This window comes from Pinus tabuliformis, chromosome 2_1 (genome assembly GCF_031772625.1).
Source record: "Pinus tabuliformis cultivar Carrire ecotype Pingquan chromosome 2_1, CPIR1, whole genome shotgun sequence".
Taxonomy (NCBI): Eukaryota; Viridiplantae; Streptophyta; class Pinopsida; order Pinales; family Pinaceae; genus Pinus; species Pinus tabuliformis.
In genome coordinates, this window is record NC_142299.1 from 804,713,335 (window position 1) to 804,740,110 (window position 26,776).

At 37.6% G+C, this 26,776-nt stretch overlaps 2 pseudogenes; both read right to left on the bottom strand.

Moving 5' to 3' along the window:
• The window catches only part of LOC149203030 (protein transport protein SEC23 E-like), a 49,964-nt pseudogene extending 25,499 nt beyond the window's left edge, over positions 1–24,465 (bottom strand).
• Positions 7,069–16,013, bottom strand: LOC149203031 (protein CLAVATA3 INSENSITIVE RECEPTOR KINASE 1-like; annotated as a pseudogene).
• Positions 24,466–26,776: the final 2,311 nt, after the last annotated feature.

Here is a 26,776-nt window from a genome sequence, read left to right on the forward strand (position 1 = left end):
CCACTGAAACCTGTCGAAGTCAATGCACCATTTCAGCAGTGGGGACTTGATTTTATTGGGGAAAATCATCCAACATCATCAACACAACACAAATGGATCCTAACAGCAACCGACTATTTCACTAAGTGGATTGAAGCAATTCCGACGCCACAAATACGGTAATCATCCAATTTCTAGAGTCAAATATTTTATCTTGTTTCGGTTGTCCTAATAAAATCATCACAGATAATGCAGCCGCATTCAAATCAAAGAGGATGATTGAATTTTGTAGCAAATATAATATTACTTTGGGTCATTCTACAACATATTACCCGTAGGGAAATGGTTTGGCTGAATCATCAAATAAGTCTTTAGTGAACATCATCAAGTAGATGCTGGAAACGAATAAGAAAAATTGGCATAGAAAGTTGGTTAATGCCTTATGGGCTGACAAAGTGAGCCACAAGGAATCCATAGGTATGTCTCCATTTGAAATAGTTTATGGCATTGACATAATTTTTCCAACATCCCTTGCAGTTCTGGTTATGATATTGTTACAGGAGGCCGGCAGTGAAGAGGATGACTTTCAACGAAGAATCAATCAGATGATTCATCTGCAACAAACAAGGGATGAAGTTTTCCAAAACACTTTCATATTACAGGAAAAGATCAAGAAGATTTATGATCGGAAAACTAAAGCAGACAAATTTCAGCTAGAGGATGTAGTGTTGCAGTGGGATGCTCGGAATGAGGACAAAGGAAAGCACGGTAAGTTCAAAAACTTATGGAAAGGACCCTATAAGATTGCAGCATACAAAGGACAGAATGCTTTTTTGCTCAAGGAGATGGATGATCAAGAGTGCCCAGGAGGACCAGTTAATGGTAGGCTCTTGAAGCACTACTACTTTTGAGGTGATTTCTGAAATTATAACATGATCATTGTACATACCATTTTCCCTTTCATTGCAAGATTTCAAAGTACACAGTCATTCCAGCTTGGGGCCTGAAGTGAAGGCTATAAAGTTTGAATGATATGTGTAAGGTTTGTCGGTTTTGATTTAGTTTATAGTCACAGTTTGAGTCATGAGTCAGTTTCAGTTTGCATTGGTTAGTTTTCAGTTTTTGAAGAGTTTTGACTCCGTTGCCCAATGGATAAGGCTACTAGGTCTACAGTGTTCTTGGCACCTCCAAGGAGCTACCATCCCCATTGGAGCCAATGTTAGTGTCAGTCTTGTCATACTGCCATCAGTGATCAAAATCAGCTCTTTTGAATTTGCATGATAGGTCTCCCATACTGTAAAATTTCAATAATCCATTAGGTCATGGATCTACTGATGGTTGAGGTCGCTACTTTTTTCCCTCATGAAACATACTTGCTGATCCTTTTTTTACTGTTTTCAGTCAAAATTCATTTTCCTTCTGCAGTTCATTCCATTAGGTCACTAGGGTTTGGTCTCATTAGGTTTTAGGGTTTTCACCATAGTTAAATTTGATGGTTGAATGCCAATAAAGATCAGCAAGGGCATGAGAATGCCAAATAAACTCAAGCCAAGTATCATAAGAATTGAAATTTATTTTTATCAAAGTCAAATGTAATTTTCACCTCAAAACATGTTTTGAGGTGAAAACAAAGTATTTTGTTTCTGTTCTTATTTTTCATGTAATTTCATGTTCCTATATGTAATATTGATCCTAAGCTGCCCATAAGTCACCAAACTATACTGCCAGGCTACAAAGACTACAAAGAAATCAAGGCAACATGAGCAAATCCACTTGCAAAAGAAAAAAGTGAAAAGGCATTAAAATCAGGGTTTTTAAAAGGCAAGGATACATTGGAAAAGTGTGTTTTCATAAAGAAAAAATTAAAATGAGGTTCATATATAAACTCATTTTATTCTATTTTCATTCTATTATATCATTTTTCAAATCAAAGGATCTAAAGAAGAGAAGAAAAATCAGTTTTCTAAGTGTTCTTGATCGAAATAGAGGTGGCACTGCGCGTAGGCAACAGGCGTTGCGCTTCTAGAGGATTTTTTCCCGGCGCTGTGCGTAGGGAGAAAGGCGCTCCGTGTAGGGTGATTTTTCACAGTGTATTTTTAAACGGGCGTTGCGCTTAGGGCCAAGCGCTATGCGTCTGAGCAGAGGCGCTGCGCTTAGGGCAGCCAACACCAAAAACTCCCCAATTTTAAATCTACACCAAATTACCTTCAAATCTGCCTTGTGCAAGTAAGTATCATTACTTTACTTGCAATTTAGTTTGCATATGTGAAGATTTTCAAAGTTTTTCTCTCTCTATATAAAACCCTAATTTTCACTATAAAACCCTAGTCATTTGGTTTTTCACATCAATCAAACTCATAACTAAACCCTCACACTTATTATTCCCATCATTTTTATCATATTCTACCACCCATTTATCACTTCCTAAACCTTCCCCTCCCTCTCACGCTTTACCCATAGCTTCCTAAAGTTATCTATACCCATCCCTACAAACCTTAGAGCATATCATTCATCCCATACATTATCTAAACTGTGCAAACCAAGAAAATTGATTAATCATGGAAAGAGGTGATTCTGATTATGATGAGGAGATAGCAGCAAGTGATAGTTCAGTGGAGAGGAGAAGGCAACAAAGAAAGCCTCATAAGGGAGGCAAAATCACAAGAGAGGAGCCAACCAACTTAGCAGAACTTCAAGCCTCTCCATTAGCAGTTTCTTGTTTCAGACATCTTGGTTGTTTTGAGTTTTTTGAATTAGTAGAGAGAGTTTAGTTTCATCATGAGTTGGCCAGACTCTTTTGTTGCCAATTTGCATAACCATGAAGTGACTTTAGCTGGGGTTAATTTCACAGTGTCACCAGCTGTTATTTCAAAGGCCACTAGAATTCCTAATGTTGGTGAGAAATGGTACAAGGCTCAGGACCTTGATGAGCATTACTATGAGCCTTACATCAAGCCTCAATACAAAAACTAGGTGAAAAGGATTTTTCCCTTTAAATTTTTGGAGAACAGGTATGTCCCTTTGATGAGGATTATCATCAAGTATTTCACACGTGAGGGCATGTTTTCCAGATTATACACTTATCATATCAGACTCCTCATGCACTTCACAAAGGTAAAAATGTTGAACCTCCCTTATTTCCTGTTTAGAAACATTGACAAGATGGCTTACCTAGTTCAGAAGAAGCCATATCCTCAACAGATGAACAGTATATATCATTACTCCTTAATTAAAATTATTGTCCTTCACCATCTCAGTCTTCTCAATATTCCTTGGGAGACTTTCATAGCTCATGACATGTTCATAGGACCTCAGATTCCTCCCTCCATGGTGCAAGAGACAACTGGGCCTTCAACTCATGTGGAAAAAGGAGATGAGCACCAAGAGGCAAAAACTACTGAGATACTGGTGTTCTTGACATATCAAAGAGGGTCAAGGAAGTTGTTTGTAGCTGCCAAGCAAATGTTATCTCCACAAGGTGTGGAAGGGACCTTGCCTTCTTCTCAGTCCACAGGCAAATGTTATCTCCACAAGGTGTGGAAGGGGCTTTGCCTTCTACATCGACAAAGCAGGTAGAGGTTGAGTAGCTAAACAAAGGGAAGGAAAAGGTATAGTAGGATGACTTGGATAATGAGCAAGAAAGGGAGTTTGAGTTGGAAGAACATGATGAGCCCGAGCAGCATGACACTGAGGTTATTGATTTAGAGGCTCAAGATCAAGAAACCATCAAAGACATCATCATAAAGGAAAGGGAAGCTCAAATACAAGCTTTGGTGGTCAACCTAGAAAGTGCCAAGTATATCATCACATACTTAGAATAGGAAAACAAATAGTTGAGTGACAAACAAGTCCTCATGGAGCTGGAAATGATCAAAGCAAATAGGCAAATTGCCAAAGAGGCTCATGTCGCAGTGACTCCTATTGAGAAAGAGATTGAAAATGATAGGGAGACTTGGCTTGAGAGAGTCAACATACATCTTGAAGGACTCATTGAGAAAGCCAATAAGGATAAGAAAATGCTCAGACACATGGCATACCATTACATGACCCGCAACAAAATTTGTAACATGAGGATTAGAAAGTTAAAGGCTAGGCTAAGGAAAGTTTTGGATAGAAAAAAGGATAAATATAGATTAAATATGTTGGCTGAAGCCTCACTAGCCCATCAAAGCAGTTGATGGTGGTGTTTCATGCCAAATTTGGGCAGCTTTTGAAGAAATTTTGTCATTTTGAAAATTTGGAAATTCAAAACACAGAAAATCTACCCAGAAGCGGCGCTGCGCTTTTTCTAGGGGCACCCAATGGACAAAAGGGTTGCATTTTTGGATTCAAGGAATCAAGGACATTCACCCTAGCAATTTTCAAAACTTTTGGAGTAGATTTAGTTCACTAGAAGTCCAAAAACACTCAAAATTTGACCTCTCTGCCAGTTTTTGGACACACAAAAGCAGCCTTGGGAGAACCAGTTTTTGAGGAGGTAAATGAGCTCTAAATATAGAAATTCTAGGTGTTCTAGAAACTATACTTAAAGACCTTTCCAATGAGCTATCCTAGGCTCAATTTGGATTTTGGGAAGGCTTCCAAAAGTGCGCGTAGGGAATTTTTCACTCAGGATGACTTTTTGCCTAATTTCGCCTATTTTCTTGATTTCTCTCTCATGCAAGTGAATTTTCTGATGTAATTAATGCCATGGATTAGAAATGTAATAGTCAAACACTAGTATATGGTATATTCATGGACAAAAAGTGGTTTTGAGGGTAATGAATCTGTTTCCACTCTTGTAGAGGCAAGTTGTTTGACTGCCTGGATTCATGTTCTTAGTTTAGAAATGGTTGAAACAACTCCTCTTCTCACGGATTCAACCCCTGATGGCTAGGATGAGTGGTTTATATGTTTATATAATGTATTCTCTTTGTCATTTTCAAGGGTTGGATTCAGTTGGATGCTCATGTATTGAACACATATCATTTTTTAGTAGTTTTGGCAGGAAACTAATAAAGTTGCAGCTATTTTTATGGGATCCCTATGGTATGGCCTTTAGCATGTGTTTCTTCTTCTGTTAATATGTTTTCATCTCATTTATGAATGCCTCTTTCATATAATTGCTTCTGATTGGTTTTTTTCAAGTTAGATAGGTGGAATACATTAGGTTTTAATGCTCTGCCTTGGGAAAACACCAGTATTTCATGTTTTTCTACTATTTAGGAAGGATTCACGACTTGATCATTCCCTTCTTAGCTCCTCACTAGTCTATAATTTCACCCCATCATGCCTAAGGTGTTGAAGATCATACCTACCTTGCCCCATAGAATCCACCACAATTTTGACTTAGTTTCCCTGACCCAAATTTCCCAGCTCCTACTCATCTCGCAAAAACACCAACAATTTCAATCAAACCCCTGAGCTACTATACCTAGCATAAAATCTTGTTCCTGATCTAGTCATCTTGACTGAGATCCATAAGGAGAGAGTCCTCTCCTGATCTAGTAGGGCTAGCTACTAGGTTAAGCGTGGTTTGTGGTTACCCTAGAATTGTGTTCCTTCAGCCTGAGGTCAATTTAGGCGATAACAGAGATCACATGTTCAAAACTAGGGAGGGGTCAAGCCTATACATGATGAATGATTAATATTGTCCCACTGCAATGAGGCTCTATGGATTGGCATCCCCCTAGAGTGGGACCCCCATATGAGATTGTCTCTAGACATCTTGGCCCTTGCCAAGTCACAAGTTCCTACTAATACTGGTTTGCAGGCTATCAGTACTAGCTACACAATTTATTGTAAAAGAAAAAGAGAAGAACTAGGTGTACATATAGCTAATGTAATAAGTTATTTATTATTTAACCACTTCCATAACTAATTGATAGATGATGTGGATCAATAACACTAATTAAGATCCTCAACCTTAGGGCAACTAACAACACTATTTAACATTAGGAGACTCCTAACAAAACTTCATTGAGTGTTTCTAGTACCACTATAAACCACTTGAGATATAGAGAGATATGTTTTATCAAATAGGACAACCTTACTATTTTATGAGGACAATCAGTTGTGTTGCATTGTTCCTTCACATGCTCTTTCTTCCCAGACAAAGAAGGAAAGAAAGGTTAATAGAAATAAAAAATAGGATAGGCAGAGGGCAGTGCAAGACATCTTTCCCCACCTCTATACATGAAAATCACTAGGATCCAACCACTCCTGCAGAACTACCAGACACTATATTGATATGTGAATTTTAAGAAATAACCCTCCACATCAGGGGAGGAAAACATCAGATGGCTGCAGCTAACACGATAGAGCACATATACTTACAAGTATAACTTTTAAATATTTGTTGTACATGATTCCTATCATATTGCAACTACTACACTTTAACTTAAGGTAGTTGTGTGCAAAACACACCCATATTTCACTTTTAATTGAACCAATTCTGACAATCACATATTTGCTCCACACTACATTGGAGAAACTCAAAAATCCTTGCATAAAATTCTAAATACTACAATGCAATATTTAGTCATTGCCTCAGCTTCAGGGGGTGAGAAACTTTATAGAAAATTATGTTGGAGGAGTTGTTTTGGATAAAAAGTTGCACTTAAAGCTATCCTGAAATTTATGGATTTCTTAGGCCTCCTCTTGAGAAAGACCAGCAATAGCGCGCATGTAGGAGCCTAATAAGCATGGAGCAACATCTGAGCCCAATTCTTTGCCAACTCAAAATAAAATAAAAAATAGTCCTGACTGTGGTAACATTTCTAGAATTTGTAGGTAAACTCATCAAAAATCCATCAACTCGCAGTCTAACAAGTTACATACAAGTAAGTTGTGCTTATATTCCTCATTTTGGTGCAGAAAAACCATGTTGGAAATGTAACCTGGAGGTGATATTAAAGAGTATAATACGATAATTTTACAAGAAAACACCCAAAATAGTGATGCCATCAGAGTGCACCTCACAGTGAAACTACAAGAAAGATACAACAACCAACTCTTCCCTTGGTTTAATTCAAGATGTTCCAAGATAAACAAGTCTCTAGCATGCCACATGAGCACAATTCCAAACATGAGATTATCATTTAATGTAAGTCACCTCAGACTTGAAAGTTCCATTGCTTTCAAAACTAGTGAGGAATGTTCATTGATAAAGTCATAATACATCTTGGATATAATTTTCATCCCCTTCTATTTAGGTGTTTCAACCTTCTGTGAAGCTTCCCACATTTCTGCCAATCCATCACATTCCAACATCCCAACCACTTCATACATCTTCGGATGATGACCAAGGTTAAACTAAGTACATAACAATGCTACCTGCACCATCTCCTCAAGTCCAACTGTCATAATTTGGTTTAATATCCTTGAATATCATGATATTTTTTTTTTCTTTTTTTTTGTTGAAGAAGGAGTTGTACCTTCTATTTCATTAAATCTTAAGTCAACTTACATAATATACACCATTCCCAAAGGAACTGTGGGCCACAGAACAAGCATCCGCTTATAGCCTATGGCCCCGAGCAAAAGGCTTAAACTACAAAGTCCACAAAACTGCTAAGTCCACAAAAAGCAAACAAATCAAACCATAAAATTTGGAGTCGGACCCGGTGATGAATTAGGGAACCCCTAAATGGATTTCGGGTTTGGAAGGGGGGATAACTCTCGAGCATGTGGAGTGCGTGAAAGCCACTGAATTCCATCAAGACATGTAACCTGCCCAGAAGATATTTTTCCTGATCCATGCAATTATCCTTGACCGTCGATCCTCCATGCCAAATCCTATGGCGGAGGATAATATCACACTGCCAAGTAGCCCGTTGTTTACTCACCCGATAGCCAACCTGGACCCACAAACAAGCTCGCTTTTTCATGACCGTAGATCTGTCCTACATGATCCGATGGTTGAGGATCATATCGCACGGGCCTAACACACCGAAGAATAGCGTGCGATGAGGGCGGTATTCCTTCCCCGTACTATGCCACATGTTGTTTGGTGAGTGGAATCGCTCCCAACTCCACAAAACCACTTCCTACATGAAGGGTGTGCAATGGCCACCAAACCACCTCTCGGGCTGTATTGAAGCCACCAAAAGGAAAATGGTGGTACGGACCCACCAACCAGCATGATTAATCCTGGCCGTAGATTGACCGTGATTGATCCAATGGTTACGAATCATATCGCATGGCCTTTACTCACTGATGATTACCGCGTGATGAGGGCAGTATTTCCTCCCCTCTCTAAGCCATGTGTTGCGTGGTGAGTGGAATTGCTTCCAAATGAGAAAAACCGCTTCCAACATGAAGGTGGTGCGATACACTAGAAATCGCTTTGAGGGCAGTAAAGCTACCGCAGGCAAAAAAAGCGGGGTTTTGCGGCTGCCGTGAAAGATTGGATTCCGACACCTGGGCCAAGGGAAGATGAATATCCCTTCTTCCAGCCAACCCCCTGAAACTTCTAGTTCATTCTTGCCAATCATAGACCTGCATACCAAAAGCGACCTTACTTGTGTCATAACTCTGCATAAAAATTAACCCGATCCCGTCTTTGTGGCTTTGTTTCGGTATACCATGTTGTCCTCTTCCGCCTGACTAAAACACTGCTCCCTTAATATGTTTTGAGGCATCTCTTGCCAAATCAACTTGAACTTGGTTTTAGTGCAAACCACTCCTTGATTGGCCAAAATGTCTGCCAATTTATTTTCCGTCCTTCTCACATGAGTGAAACTCATTGTGCATAAGTCTAGGAGGTGAAATTGGACCCTTTGAAAGACCTGGATTAGCCTCCAATGACTTGAGACTTTTTTCGATTTTGTGCCACAACATATTCTTTTAACCGAGTTAATGATCAACTTAGAATCGGCTTCAATAATAATATTCTGGAGATTATCCTGCTTCAGGAAATCTAAACACTATTCAAGAGCCATTAATTCAGCCATATTGTTTGTAGCTCTTCCCAGATGGCAATGGAAAATAAAAAGAATACAACCATTATCATCTCGTAGCACTCCTCCAAAACCAGCAAGACCTGGGTTGCCTTTTGAGGCCCCATCAATGTTGAATTTTAGAAAACCCTGAGGGGGAGGATGCCAATAATCTGGCTTATTTTCCGGATTCATAACCTTCCTATTCATTCCCTGAAGTATAAGCCCCTGCATACCCAGCTGAAAAAGTATCTGCATTTCATTTTCTGAAGGTGGATTTTTTGGGGAGTTTTGCACAATAGTGCCAACCGTCTCCTTGAGCTGTCTTAGGATCTACTCAAAAATGTGTTGGGTGGTGCTGTGAACATTTTTGAAGATTCTATTGTTCCTTTCTTTCCAAACATTCCAAATTATGAAGCCTAGAATTAAAACCCAAGCCAAGCGAAGAAACTCATACTTAGAGAAGTTTCGTCTCCAGTTATTTAGGGTGTTGATAATGCTTTCTTTGTCCCTGTCCGTTTGTTGGAAAATTGTGGCAAAAGTGTCCCACAACCTAGAGGTAAAGATGCAATCATTGAGAAGGTGCTCCATTGTCTCCTCTTGGGCTTCACAGAGCTGGCATCTAGAAGGTCCTAGAACACCCCTCTTCTAAATATTTTCCCAAGTCAGAATTTTCTTATGATGCACCAACCACATGAAGAGTTTAATTTTCATCCAACCTTGATGCCTCCAAAGGTTCTGCCAAACCCTGTTTGGTACATAGGAGTCCAACTCAAGGAATATCTTCTTGGCTTCCTTAATATTGAAGGTACCTTCTTTTTTGTTGCCCCATCTAATTTGGTCATGCCCCTATGAAACAAGAATCTTCCTTTGTTCCAAAATTGTCAGTAGTGCATCTGATTTTGCTTTCAAGGGGTTGTCACCCCCAAATTCTATATTATTCCAGGTTATCCATTTGTCTTCTATACTTGTTTGTTACCAAAAATATTTAACCCTGAAAAGTCCTTTGGTGTCCGTTTCTTTCTTAAGGTCCAGAAAGTCCTCTCTTAATAGTGTAGGTTCTTGTTGCCATTTATCCTCCCAAAATAGAGCAAGGTCTCCTTCTCTGATTTCCCAGAAACTGTTTTTCTGCACTAAGCCTCTATTCTCCTAGGCCTTATTCCAAATGTGGGATCCTTTTATGATTCCCGTCATCCTTATGTGATCATTATCTTGCCAAGTGCTGGCATATTTTTCTTTCCATACACTAGCCCACTGAGCCTTTGGATCTTTTACCCAACGCCACCATAATTTTGCCCCTAAAACCTTGCTAAGTACATCTGGATCATCCAATCCAAGGCCCCCATGGGTTTTTGGTTTGCAAATCTTATCCCAGGCTACCAAGGCCCATTTCTTTCTCTCCTCCCCCTTACCCCAAAGAAAGTCTCTTTGAATGGTTCTAAATTGTTGTAAAACTCCCTTTGGAGCTGGAAGTGTTGAAAGCATGAAAATGGGGATTGATTGCAAAACAACTTTTGTAAGCACCAACCGGCCTGCCAAGTTTAAAGATCTGATAGTCCATTTTCTAATTTTATCCTGCATCTTATTAATTACTGGCTCCCAGAGGATTTTTTGCATAGGTTTATCAGTTAGAGGGACTCCCAGGTACTTGGAAGGAAGGACCTCCCTTTGAAAGCCCAGAATTCTAGAGATATTTCTCTGAATAGCGATATTAGTATTAAAGAAAAAAAATCTTAGATTTGGAAAGATTTACCTCCATACCTGTGGCCATAGCAAAGTCACGCAGGATTTGTTTATAAGCAAGAGCTTCTTTTACCATGGGGACTCCCTGCAACATAGTGTCATCAACAAATTGTTGATGGGACAAAGCCTTTCCAGTTTCAGAAAGTTGGATACCCTTGATGTTACCCCCTTCTTTCGCATGCTTGATAGACCGCCCAAGTCCTTCCATCATGAGGATAAAGAGAAAGGGAGAGAGCGGGTCTCCCTATCTGAGACCTCTTGAAGGAGTAAAGGTCTTGGAAGGAGAACCATTGACCAAAATTGAAAAGCTAGAAGAAGTGACCAGTGCCATAACCCATCTTACCCAATTATGATCAAAGCCAAAGGCTAGAAGGACCTTCCTAATATAGGTCCAATTCAACTTATCATAAGCTTTGGCAAGGTCCAATTGCATAATCATTCCTGCCTTCCTATTGCTTAACAATGAATGCACCACTTCATGTGCTTGAATGATGTTATTGAGTATTTTTCTACCCTCCACATAGCTTGATTGCTCCACAGAAACTAGAGTAGGAAGAAGGGGTTTGAGTCTATTAGCAACAACTTTGGATATTATTTTATACACCACATTGCACAAAGCTATGGGTCTAAACCTATCCGGAGTCTGAGCATTATCCTGTTTGGGGATCAAGGAGATGAAGGAAGTATTGAGCGCCTTCAGAATGGTTCTATTCAACCTAGAATCCTCCACTACATTCATAATATCTTGTTTAACAATGCTCCAACAGGCTTTAAAGAAATCCACATTGAAACCATCAGGGCTTGGTGCTTTTCCATTCTGCATTTCCTTAACTGCCTCATTGACCTCCTCTTCAGTCACTGGCCTGTTAAGATTGAAATTATCCTCTCTTGATACTAGCCTAGGTATATGCCTTGTTAAGTCCCTGATAAAGTGATCTCTATCTTCAGTGGTCTCCTTCACAATAACTTGAAAATGCTGGACTAACACATTTTCTATCTCTTCATGGGAATTGCGAAGATGACCTCCCTCGTCCTTGATTGAAGAGATCCTATTATGGGATCTGTTCGCCATGGTGGATCTGGGGAAAAAACTGGTATTTCGTTCACCTTCTTTTAGCCATTGAACTCTATATTTTTGTCCCCAATATATTTCCTCTTGTTTACATAAGTTCTCCCAGTCTTGATGAAGTTTGGTGACTTGTTCATCTCTGACTCTATCAAAGCCATATGTAATAAGAGTTTGATTGAGTGTCTGCATTTTATCTTCAACCTATTTTTTCGCTGCAAAAATATTTCCAAATTCATTCTTGTTCCAGTCTTTGAGTCTGAGCTTGATGTATTTTAGTCTTTTGTGGAGCAGAAACATTCTTGTTCCTTGAATATGCAGATCTTCTTTCCACCATCTTGCTATATTGCTGATAAAATTGGGGTGGGTAAGCCAGATATTCTCAAATCTAAAAGGTTTGTTCTTGGGGGTGCCAATGCCCTGTACCTCCATTTGTACAAGCCAATGGTCTGAGCCACCAAAGGGGAGAATTCTCACTATCATTTCCTTGTCTATGAGCATAAGGTCCTCTGAAATTATGAATCTATCTAACTTTGAGGCTACTTGAGACTCCCCTCCTCTCTTTTTGTTCCATGTAAAGAGGCCATTATTCATTTCAGTGTCAACTAGCTTCATATTATCTATGAAAGTTTGAAATGCTATAGAATCTTTGCTTAAAGTTCTTGTTCCCCCTTTTTTTTTCCGAAAGTGATTTGATCATGTTGAAGTCCCCACCCATTATCCATGGAACTCCTACATATCTATCTCTTAGTTCTACAAGAGAATCTAGAAATCTGAGTTTATCATCCAGTCTTTGTGGGCCATAAACATTTGTGACCAAATAAGTCTCGTTGTCTCCCACAGGCTGAATAATCACTGATAAATAATTCCTAGATGCCTCAGCATCTATTATGCCAATCTTTTGGGGGTTCCAAAGAGTGAGTATGCCTCCTATTGTATTATCTACTTTAACTTCTAGAAACTCAAATCTATTGAGCCATTTGCTATGAATTTCTTTGATTTTTTGAATGGAACATTTAGTTTCCTGGATAAAGATCATATCCAGAGCTTCTTGTTTCATTCTATTGCTAAGTATTCTTTGTTTTCTTTTACTACCTAAACCTATGATATTCCAATATGTGAACTTCATTATTAAATATTTGTAAAGGAGTAATTAGATAGGTATTTCATCTTACTTGAATCTATCATTAGCTTTCTACATTCCATCAATAGCTCGTTCTGCTTTTTCCTGCCTCTTTTCTTTCCTGGGTTTCTGGGAGCTAATCCTGGTGTGGTTTTCATAGTTTTCACTCCTTCGTTGCCCTGCCTTTCATTGGTTCTTTGCCTTTGCAGCCCTTTGGTCTAAGTTTTCCATAAGAACAGCTGTTGTACTTTGTTGAACTCTTCTTGAGGTACTGAGTCTACCCCTCCCATGGTTCCCTGTTTCAAGAATCCTTCCAAATCTAGGTTTTCTCTATCCAGAATCTCCTGCAGTTCGTGATCCTCCGTTTCCATCTCACTCTGAGTCATTTTTTGATCCATCTCAAGTTCTCCATTGCTCAACATTGTTTCTTTCTGTTTAGTAACATCCTGTGCTTGTTCCCTATCTTCTTCTTTCTCCTTCTCCCTTGAGTTTCCTTCCATTACCTGATCTGCTTTTGGTATTCCTTCCTCTTCTTCGAGAACTTGGAACCTGTTCAAACTAGCCTATTGCCCTTCTGCCTACTGTTGCTTTGGCCCCCTTTTTCCCCCTTTTCCTCTATGTCCCACTTTGTGAAAGCTTTCAATGTCTTTCATTGTGGTTGCTTTACTTCTATTCTCTATTTTGCTGAGAGGGCAATCTCTAAATAGGTGCCCATGCTCATGGCACCTGCAACATCTGAAAGGAATATGTTCATAATCTACTGTTTGCACCCATTCTTCATCAAAAACTTCCAAGATGACCTCATCTGGTAGGGCTCCCGATAGGTCCATCTCCACACATATTCATGCGAAGGAGGTGTATTTTCCCCTTCTGGTGGCCTCAGAGGCTTTAACAAAATGCCCTAGTTTATTTCCTATGGCAGATAACAGTTCTGTTTGCCGGTAATTAAGAGGTAGGAAGTAGAGTCTTACTCAGACCGAGACTGAAGTAAAAGTTTCTCACTCCGGGACAAAATTCATCATCTACGGCCGCATGTAGAGGCCTGCTGCTGCGTAGAAGTAGGTTCTCCTTCAAACACCCTGTCTTTGTCCTCAATATTTGTAAAGACCACAGTGAAGAAACTCTTTGACCCAAGGTGTAGGTCTATGCTTCCTTTCGGCTTCCAATGGTATTTAATCCATGCTTGTAAAGCCTTTTCACTGGGCCATAATGCCATGAATTTACAAATGATAGCATAGGTCCGCATGTGGTCCCTGTGCACCTGCAGAGCAGGATCATTTAAAACTACTCTGGGAGTGACCTCTGCTTTGGGTTTACATGGCCCCTTGTGTGCCTTGTTTTCTGCTCCCTATTTTTTGTCTTCTTCCTCATTATCTTTCATGTTGTTGTCCTCCCTTGGTTTGGTAAAATCTTGATCCTCTTCCAGATTCTTTTTCCTTTCTTCTAAAGGCCCTCTGATAGATTCTATAGGTTTCTTACCTCGATTGGCCATTGCCTGCCTGTAGGAGGGAGTGGAGCTCCCCCGTTTGCGTGCCTCCATGGAGCTTAGAAACCTGAAACCCTAGCTATTCGTCCATTGTTCACTGTTCGCTCCAACCTGAAACCCTCCGGTGTTGACTCTCCCACTGTTTCTTCAGGTCTTCATCCGGAGTCCTTGAATATCGTGATATCAATCCTATTCTCCTGATATGTTTTTTAACCCAATCAAGCATCACACCTTTTTGGTTTGCTGCCCAACCAAAATCCAAAGCATTTTGCCGAGTTATAAGTTCCAACAATAATATAAAAAAACCAAATACATCAGTCTTCTCAGAGGACTGTCTCGTTGAAAGGTACTCAGGGGCTATGTGCCCAACAATACCTCTAACAGCTGAAGTCACATGTGAATCCCTATGATCCAGAAGTTTTTCTAATCCAAATTCACCCACAACAGCTTCAAAATATTCATCCAGTAAGATGTTGGATGCTTTTACATCACGTTGAATTATCTTGGGATCACACTACTCGTGTAGGTATTGAAGTCCCCTAGCAGCTCCTAGGGATATCCTCTTCCTTGTAGCCCAATCCAATGCAAGTTTTCCATTAATGGTATCTCTCAGACGAGATGCAACACTTTTGTTCAACATGTAGGGATAAACCAATAGTATTTCTTTGGATGTCATGCAAAATCCACATAATCTCAATAAATTCCAATCCATGACCAAGATTATCATCTCATTTTTTGTCTTAAATTGCACTTCTCCCCCTGTTGCATTAGAATCTTTCAATATTTTTACGGCTACAAGAGTTCCATCTTGTAGGAATCCCTTATACACATTCCCAAATCCTCCTAAACCTAGAATATTCTTGTTACTAAAATTATCAGTGACAACCTGAAGCTCTTTGAAATGGAATCTCTCTAAATCTCCCAAGCATACTTCTGCATCAGGCTGCTCACTGACATAAAAAAAAACTTGTTGATTTTGTCTCTATCTCCACCAAAAGAAAATTCCAATTGCAAGGCCAATTGCACCCAAAAAACCAAGACTCGCGCCTAAATATAAAGGCATTGTATGCTTTCTAGAAAATCTAGAAGGAGCTATAATAGTCACTGATGTATTGGTAGTCAAAGGCATATGTGTTCTCCAGGGTAAAGGTGTACAACACCTAACCCAAATAGCAAAGGTTTTCCTTGAATATAGAAGGTCCTTGCATGAATAGCTAGGACTGAACCACTAAGATTGTTGTAGGACAAGTCTAGAAATGACAACACATAGATGTTGGCTAGTGATCCAGGAAATGGTCCATAAAGGTTGTTGTTATTCAGCCTCAGGTTCTTGAGGTTCTTCAGCTGGCCTAATGAAGTGGGTATAACATTGCTGAAATTATTGATGGAGAGGTCTAGTGTTTGAAGCTTTCCAAGCTTCCCTAACACTTCAGGAATAGGTCCTGACATGTCATTATTCTGCAGAATCACAAACTGAAGATTGGTGAGGTTCCTAATGCCTGCAGATAATGTCCCTAACAGGTTCTGGCTGTAGAATCCCAATGCAGTGACTAAGTTATCAGTATTACAGGTGACCATGTACCAACTACAAGGATCCATAGAACTGCCATCAAAATTCTCCATTATATTGTGTGGGTCATTCAGTCCACTCTTGATATTAATTAGAGCAACAAGTTCTGGATTCACACTATTTGGGGAGAGTGTTGTTGCCTACAAAGGTGATAGTGACACCCATCACTTCCATAATACAAAACACACAAAATAACCTCCCTTTCTACATTACAGAACTTATACACCAAGACCGACACATTCTCATTCATAGTTGTGGAGGAGGTGAAATGAAGGAAAGGATAGTCAGGAAGAAGAAGAGAAAATGTTTTCGGATATATGTATTGAGAACTAGAGAACAATTGTCATACTTAGCACAAATACATAGGAGGAACAAGAAAGAAAGCAAACTTATCCCCACATCCTTTGAGGACTGTAATGGAAAAAAATAAACAACATCGTGCAATGATCAATTCCCCTCAAAGGTGAAATGATAGCAAGCAAACACAAGCATGGTAACATTAAAATATCTCATTCCCTTCTTCCTTTTTCTTGATAACTGTTGGTCTTATTTGTTACATTGAATTTGCCAAATTCCTCTAGACATCTCATACTTCACGCTTGCAAGGAGATTTGAGCCCATCTCATCTCAAAGTATATCTCCACCATCATATCCCACTTCTCAAATAAACTTGTAAAAAAGGATAAAAAGGAAGGCATGCTTAGGTAATCCCCTCCATAGCCAGTCGCTCGAGCTATACATATACGCCACCTAATTCACTTGTCAAGAAAGCCCAGTTTTATACCATGATACTGCATTACTTTCTTCTTCAAACTACTAATGCTTTATGGGAAGTCACCACCATCTCTCAATCATCACTCTACCATATATTATTTCAATTTCTATTGGGAGTTTGACTTTCAAATCCCAACCCATCCAACATTCTGTTGCAGTTATGTTTCTGCAACACTCCTGCAAATTCCTAATATAGATATTCCCCTTATAATACCCCAACCCCTTTCACTCCATGGCCCTCTATGATTCCAACAACTACTAAATTCATGAGATTCCATTCCATTCCATAAGTATTTTCAATCTCATTTCCCCACACACACAAGCATCATGAGCAAACAACACTTACAAGTCTAGCTACATGCCCAATTCAAGAAGATGTCACACTACATATAAAGGGTCAACCATAAGAACACATAAATAAAATAAATATGGCGCCATATATAATAGTTGCTTTGTGAGAAAGAAAACTAATATGAGATTTGAAGATCTGTAGGGTACCCCTCCTATCATCTGGACCAAGAAGGTTTGGCTTAATCCAACTTTCTTTTGAGGTCAATTGAGGAAAAAATATAATTGCCAATTTTAGTTCAGAATTGGACATGTTCAAGATCTGAGTGATCATTCTTGCGTTGCTCATAATGAATTGAGCACAACTTATGGTGATAAATTTCAAAGTTCATGAGGCTAAAAGAAAAATAAGTTGGAAATGGCTTTGGAATAACCATCTATCTTCCCTTTTTGAAAATGACATTAAAAGGAAAAGAGAAACTTGTCACCATTAGAGAAAAATGTCCCTATAAAAAGAACGATGTGTGCCTGTGTAGGATAGGAAGAAATGTATAGTAGATGATATCATATCCAGCCCAAAATTCCACTAGTACTTACTTGAACAAAAGACCAAGGGATTGATTTCCAACCTCAAAAATACATTTGAAAGAGTCCTTGAACATAGAATGACAAAAGCTTTCTGCTAACACAACAAGGCCACTTGTTCTTTCAACTACTACTTTCATTTCAGCAACCCCAACCTGAAATGCAGAAGTTTAATAAAAACAATCATTAAACAAGTACTAATAACTTCCTACAAACATATTCATCTCAGCCATAAAGAAAAAATTTCAGCAATGAACTCATGTATTATGCTCATTTCTAGCTGTACTAACCAATACAACATAATATTGGAAAACAATCAAGTAGACATTTTCAAAACCAAAAACTAAGAAATTTAGCATATATATACCAAACTAAGTCACCTGAAACTGGGACATGAGGATTAGAGTGTCCACTACTGACACGTAGACCCCAAAAACAGGACAAAGAGAAAATAATATTGTATAGTAATAATGATATAATCTAAGAGAATATAATATTGTATAATAATAATCTAAGTCCACAGCTTGACACCAAGTTGACATATAAGATCCCCTTGTTTGTGGGACAAATCACCCCCTTTGTGAATTAATTTGATTGCTTAGTCTATGGAGGTGTACACACTACACACCCTACCCTTGTCCAGATTTGAACCTGTGACCTCCAAACAGAACGTGTTCTTAATCGTTAAGCCCATTCAGCTTGTGTGCAAGTGTGTGCATTAAAATTCTAGAAAGGAAATATTAAGATAAAGATGTAAATATTTTGAACTTTTAGATATAAGAACACCAATAAAGTATAGATCATAAACACACAATAACAGGAAAAAACCTTAGGAGTCAGAACAATTGTTCTTCATTCAATGCCAAAAAATGTATTAAATAAATACAATGATACCATAGACGGGATTTCCAAAAGACAATACAAAATAGGATATATTCATTGAAGTATCTCGTGAGTGATGAGCCATATGCGATAGTCTGTCCTCCTACATCATATAATCAAAACCATCAAGATCACCACCATTTCCATTGTTGTTGTGATCTTCCCCTTTCTCTATATGGAGTGAATATCTACATCTACTGACGTGGGCAATCATCAAAAGTGCACAGCTGTAAGACTGGTGAATTAAGATCTGCATATGCTAGTGTGGACTATAATCAAAAGTGACCAACTCTAGAGCCAGAGCAAGGTTACTTGGGAACGGGGGAGGGAGCGACATTTTCAGAAGCTCCCGGTTTCGGAGAAAATTGGGGAGCATTTTTTTTTATATAATATCTATATATATATATATATATATATATATATATATATATATATCTATATTTATATTTATATTTATATTTATATTTATATTTATATTTTGATGCATATATGTCAACAAAAGCATGCACAATGATGAATTAGATATAAAAATCATAAAAAGCATAGATTGAATCATATAACAACAATCATCTAGAAGTTATAATCTTCATCAACCACTTCCACAAGTTAGTAACATAGTAACATACAACATATTGAGTCTCATGATTCATCAATCTTAAAGTTTCAAGCTTTCAAAATTCAATATATAACATTTATCATCATTGATCACCAAAGTTGTACTTGTAAGCTAAGTGTAACCATTACAACAAATAATATCTAACATGAAATGAAATGTTATAAAATAAAACAACTTTCAACTTTCATGAAGCATCATATTCATATTTCATTACCAATGAGTTATACTTTCCAACTTCAAACTTAAATTTTCATATATTGTTTATAAAATATATCATAATAAATATGAAAGAGTCAACAATTATAAAAACTACTAGAAACTAGAAAAGACAAGTAAATCCATTATCTATTGCTAATGCTTGGACCTCTTGCCACCACGAGAAATGTCTAATTTTTTAGTCTTGTTGGAAAATTAGGATCTTTGACATTAATATCACCCTTTAAGCATTAACATAAGATAGAAAAACATAGCATGTCAAGTCAAGATTTCATTTGAGTGATGGGTACATTTTTAGTAGGGTCATGATAGAGGAGTTGGACAACCAATGTCACTAACATCATGGCACATAGAGGGATTGGTTCTATTGATTAAATATGAGTTCCATACCCTAATACATGAAAAAATCCAATGGAAACATTGCAGTCCCCCCAATCTTGAAAAACTGATAAGTCTGCTAGATTTTGAATGAGATCTAAAATTCTACATTCTCCATATGAAATCCAATGAGGTCGGAACCACTCTCAAACATCCTGAGTCATTTCATGGTAATGTTAAAAATTTAAGTAAAAGGATGAAAGTGACAATCGTTTGCATCCTTTTACATTAAGAGTTTAACATTACCATGAATCACATATCAATACTAGGGCCACAGGCTTGATCATTAGGCTGGCCCACTCAAAAAAAATTTGTTTCTTTGAAAACAAATTGCATTTGGAATTTTACTGAATTTTTTTTTTGCAAAAAAGACTAGGGAGCTCCCCTAATCGCTCCCTAAAAACTAGGGAGCATTTTTTTTTAAAGGGAGCATGTTCCCGAAATCACTCCCCTTCAGGAGCGTGCTCCTGACTAACTTTCAAGTAGCTCCCGAGTGGAGCACGAATTAGAAGCAGTTTTGTATGGGGGGGCGCTCCCCCGCAACCCTCAGCCAGAGTATTAAGATCAAAGTTGGTCAATGCTAGTAGACAATACAAAATATGGTAGATTAATTGAAGGATATCAAAGTGACAATTCATAAGATATAGCCTGTGCTCTTGCATCTCATAATCAAAATCATCAAGATCACCACCATTGCCATTGTGGATGTTCTCTCCTCCCTTCTCCTCTATGTCAAGTTGAGATCTACATGTACTAGTGTAGGCCATCATCAAAAGTGAGTAGCTCTAGGACCGGTGCATTAAGATCCTCATCTGCTAGTGTGGACCATCATCAAAAGTTACCAGCACTAGGGCCAGAGTATCAAGATCAAAGTTAAACAATGCAAATTCAAGGTAGGTCTCCAAAACCATATCATCAAGAAATACACCCTACATATTTTCCCTTCCCTACTTTACAAGGAGGTTAGTGTACATATACACCAATGTCTCAACAGTAGAGTCTAGACTACTCAAGCATGTTCTTCATAGTCCACACATTCTTGATGCTCCAATCCATCTAGAAAGAAGAGGATGAAGTAACCTGAGATAAGATCTTAATGACTCTCTATTATGGAATAGTGTACATTGGCATAGGTGTCATCCAACAAGCGTAAGACTTCTTAATCTACATGACTTTGATCACATCATAGCCTTTGAATCTAAGAATTGAGATGAAAACTCGATGAAGGGTACCTCTTGAGGGTAACTTTATCCTAATATATCATGCTATACGCAATCTTCCTCCCCTATAAAATTCCCTCTCCATGTGTGGAGGGAATCTACATGATAAACCCAACATTGAGCCATTGTTGTTTGCAGTGCTTGAGATTCAACAAATGAGCCAAGAAAAGTGGAGATGTCCAATTCTTCTCCCACATGCTAAAATAATATCTCATACAGTGTTGAAAAAGATCTTTGTTGATGTCCCCTACTAAAGACACTCATTCAAAAAAATAATTGTCCTCACCAACCCTAGTGTAGTCCCAAACCTCATAAACATCTCCCAATATGGCATGGGTCTATATTTGCAAACTACAACAAAGAAAGATAGGATCCATGACCATAACTATAAGATCAATCATTAATCACCAACAATCATCCAATGCTATCTCTGTGATCTTCTTTGAAACATTTACATTGTGCTTTCTCCAAAAAGCCCAATAATCCAAAATAACCACAAATACAAGAGTGGTTCTAACCTCCCTTAACCACATAATCATGATGAAAGAGGCTAAGAAAATGAGTATATACACTTTTTAGAAATAATAAATTTGTAAAGGTTTTATATATTATGAGCACACCAGTATGGTTTGGTATGAAATTGTGAATATGGCATGCATAATCAATTAACTCTCCCATCCATGTCACATAAAAAGTAATAGATTTAAGTGCTTAATTCAAAGAATGCACAATGAAAGGTGTCCAAAATACTTGTGGGTATTTAGTTTCCACAATTATGCCAACAACCTTACAAACAAGTGCATTATTTGTGATAATTTTCACACAAGTCAACACTTCAATAACTTTAACGAACAATCCACCCATATATTGTGCACCCAAAGAATCTATCACTTTCAAGAAACCCAATGCATTCTTTAATGACACCACAAAATTTATGTGGGAATAGTGTGCTCAATCCATTCATCCATAATGAAAAAATATTGATTTTTTTCATCAATGAAACAATACTAACTTTGACAGAATACATGTTGATTTTGAAGGTTGTAGGAGTTTATCCTTAACCAACAATGTGGGTCTACACTTCTATGAACAAGAGGTACATAACAAATGAAAGATTGTTCAACTAGAGCTCCACACATATCAATATATAATAGCGTGTGCTATAATAATAATAATAAAAAAGTTTATTGCAAGATCCATCTCCTCTCGCAAACCTAATTGAGAGATCTTGACCATTGGACCACTGGGAGTATGCATCTTGTTGTTATTGCTTGACCCACTACCAAATTGAAACCCACTACCACTCCCATTGGATGCCTTAAAATATGAAATAGGATCCTCATCTCTATGTACCATATATGTTTCCACGTTCATCATACCAAATAATCCACTTTTCACTTTCTTTTTATTTCATTGGGAGAAATCCATTTACATGTTCCGATTCGCTAAAAAGCAATCAAAAGATAAATAATATGCTATTATAATTACAAGGGAAAACAAACATCCAAAATATAGCATGCAAGAATACATTTTCAAAGTATTGTTTAGAGCGTTATTGGCCTAGGCATGATCTAGAGGAGTCCCATATGAAGAGAAGCACATCACTTCTACATTGACATTTTATACTAACTTCAGTCACATTGTCACTTCAAGATCTATTCTCATAGAGTATAGAAATGGCCACTTAAATATATATTTTCATAGAAGGTTGCTTCAAATGGGCACTTCAACACCCACATTACATCTAAGGATACCCGCAAATCCTTATTCCAAGTGTTTACATTCAAATATATTGCTTCACGAGTAAAATATTATATTAGTGAAATTTTTGTGCCCAACTAATTGCAAGCTCATTACCTCTTAATTCCAATTTTTAGATGTTTCTAATCATAAGAGGCCTCATGAACAAATTTCCAATTAGTAACAGAGAACAAACTCTAGAGCACCCAAACAATTTACAATAAGAATCTCATCACTAGCTTATTTTTTAAATATATATGTACATCATGAGAAACATGCCCCGAGGCCATGAAGAACTCATGTTAAGTCACCCTACCTACATAAGTAAGCGTAACTAGACCTCATCCCCATGCATTTCTTGCATGGGTTGGTTACGATATGCTATTTTAAGGCAATAATGCCTTTAAATGCTTAATTTTATGACATGACAATTGCATCCCTTTTAATGATGTAAGATTCAAGTTTTTCCAATTATAATGAAGGTTATGTTTACTTTTTAGTCCTTTGCCACTTATAATGATGTAAGATTCAAGTTTTTCCAATTATAATGAAGGTCATGTTTACTTTTTAGTCCTTTGCCACTTACTTGGTCTATAAGACCTCTTCTCTTAGAATCAAAGTTGAATATAAAAAAAATCTTCTCTTAAAATCAAAGTTGAATATAAATACATTTTAATAAGAGAATTGGATGAATGACGTTGAATTTTCAACATCTTGATTCTGCAATCAAACAGCTCAGTTATAATATTTTCGAGATTGATATGGTTTTCATGAAAAAGTATAAGCTAAACTCCAAAAGTAACGAGGTTGATCTACTATTTGGATAAGAAATTTCGGCTACTCCCTCAAAGCTAAAAAAAACAAAACACTAAAAGGGGCACAAGCACAAATGTCTAACTACATTAAGAAAAATATGAAAAAAAATAGAGATAGGAATTAGATCTCGTGTGATTGCTTTATTTGCATGGGTAGGTTGGCATAAGTCTATTTTTATGTAATGATTGATGTAATGATGGCTTGAGATGTTCAATTTTAACCTGAAGTATCAGGTTTCCCAAAATGTATGAAATGGGACGCAATTCAAATAAACTCCATCAAAGATTAAAAGCAAAAACATTCAAGGACCACACGTACATATAGAATTCAATGTGTATTCACAGTCCGATGCCACAAGCAAGAACTGATTGATTCCCCAGTAGTAACACCATTCAAAACCCCTCTACCTAGCATCCCACTAATATTCATTCCCTTCGTAAATCCAAGTCGAGGTCGTGTAAGCCCGAGCTAATCCAAAATTTGTTCTTTCGAAATCTCCTTGGAACCACTGAAAACATAAGTTTTGAATAGATCTACAAACCCCAGTTTGTGCGCATGAACCTAAGTCCTAAATGTAATCAACCCCGCCAGAGAATTCTCTGGTAGCAGAGTTATGGCTTGGTGTAGGGCCGATTTCACACACCCCAATTCCTCTTTGATCACGGGGGTATCCAGCATGAATAGAAAGACAAGGTTCATGTTCGAAGCCCGGTCGTCGGGAATTTCATACTCGATGGTCGTATACTACAGGAAAATATCGGCAAACACATTTCTCTCGTTGATCATGGCATAGTGTTGGGGAAAATGGTTCCGCTGGTAACAAAAGGAGAATAGGTAAAACTTGGCTGCGTAATCCACACGACTGTAAGGGTTTAGAATGAAGAGACAGGATTTGCAGCAGAGAGGAGGGTAAGGCAACATGAGCATCTCTGATGCTATGTGGAGAGGGTTGTAGACGGTTGCCAGCTGAATTACATACTTGTTGGCTTCAATATTGGAGCTAGTCCACACGTTCCATGTCATTCTTATGCCATCCCTACTCTCCATCTCTAGGAACTCTGCCATTGTTGAAGGCCCTCTCAGCTCGCCTTTGCGAATTGATCAGGGGTCAAGGAGGTCCTGGATTCTCTAGATATTTTTAATTTATGAATCACAAGAGATGTTGTGGATCGAACTCTAGTTGGGCCATCATGGATCCACTAAGCCAAGATTATCCATGTTGAATTTGTAGTGTGTAGTGGTTTTTGCTTGGCTCATTTTTGTATTCGACACCTCTTTTTTTTTGGGGTTTAATGGGTGACTACAACAGGGTTTTTAAAGAGTATGAAGTGAATTGTGGAGGCAATTGTTTTGTATGTGGAGTGTGGGCCGTTATGGGTTGTTTGGTTGATATTGATGTGGATATTTTTAGTTAATGTTTGGGATAATTAATGGGATTTTATCATTTATAAATTAGCTAAGTTTGGGATAATTAATGTGATTTTATCATTTAATTAGCTAAGTTTGGGATAATTAATTGGCTTTTATCATTTAATTGTAAGTATAAGCGTGTGGTTATGTCAAAACACTACATGTAGAGTGTGGGTTTCTATGGGTTGTTGAGGGTTATATTGGTCGTAGGATATTCAAGAAAATATGTCCATGAAAACGCAGGTCACCAAAAATGCAATAGGAAAACCCTACTTTAAAGAGGTCAACATGCTAAATCTTAGACCATGCCACATATGAAAGGGTATATCATAATTTCATAGTACATAACTATTTAAAAATGGTTTGTGAATATTATCATAGCTCCATCACAGAGATATCAAAAGATAACAACAGAAACAATTATTGAATATCTTGTACCGTACCTGTAACACCCCCTCCTAAATTATTATTATTATTATTATTGGTCTAAATTCAGCATTGGTGAGGCTATATCATGGTCATGGCATAGTTCTAATTCGAGTAGGTTTTCTTTTACACTTGGGTTACTCATTTTGTAACACCATTCCTTGAAGGACTAGATGTGTAAATTATGGAGATGACTCCCTACCCCATAACTACTGATGTTGTAAGTCATATGGTGATGACTACATTAAATACATAGAGGGTGTATCACATACTAATAACCTTCATACACATTTGTAACAGAGATGTTCTCGAATCTTACAATGTAATCCATATGATTTCATGAGGTGTACTCTATAACCTAAGTGAATTTTAATTTGTTTTTGGTGTGAACATATTTTATACAACCATATGGATATTTAGAGTGTGCTTTTATTTCCATTACAAATGTTAATCACCTAGTTTTATTAAGGGCACAACCCCTTTGTGGCTTCATGTTGCGGGCCTCCCATTTTTACGACTCATATGGCATAAGGAGCAACTATAACATTGATGCAATGGCTGCTACAAGCCTAAATAAACCCTGCAATTTCAACCTATATGTTGGTTGTACATGTGCTAACTGTAGAATGGTTTTAACTTGTAGACTCATGTGCTAGTTAGAATAATTAATTGTAATTAGGGAACAATTCTATGTGTATGTACATAGATTTATGTCTAATCCACCAGATTGCCAAATGCACAATTCATGATATTGAGCCTATTACTAATAAGGTATCATGATGAATAAATTCTCTTCACATATATGAATATATGGAAATAAATAATGGTGCTTGCAATGAAAACTTGGGTTTTGTTTGCATATTTAAGAAATAGTTAGAGGTACTTTCCATATTCTAGAGCTCCACATGCTAGCACTTAAAGAAACTATGGAGATTTTCACCCTAATATAAGCTTGAAGTGATAGACCAAGATGTTATGCAGGTGTTATACACAAAGCCTTTAAGGCAACATACCATCATAGTAACCTTTAGAAATCAATCTATAAGGAACCTGAGATCAACATTAAGGATATGATGTGATACACCTAGTTCAAATCAGTATACAAAGAACCTATATTATGGTTGTTACAATCCGTATGCATTATTGAAATTGAACCATCAAATAACATTATAAGTTCCTAATGCTACAGATACCATATCAATAATTTATTATCTATGTATTGGTGCTTAGCATGGTTACACACTCAAGTGATGGATATCTCTCACACAAATATCAACCTATGCATATTAAATTACACAAAATGTTCAAATTAGTCTTAAGCTACTATTACAGTTTAAAAGGTTCCATGACTCAACTGTCTTTTTCAAAATTTGTAAGCATAATGCACATCTAATTTTAGTGGATTAACATGAACATACCAAAGTTTGGATAGTCCACTAGTTTGGTTATCAATGGGAAACATGTTGGTGACAATAATAGTGTTGATCCACTAGATGAGTAGTTCAACGATGACCATTTCCCTGCTGCTATAGCAAGACAT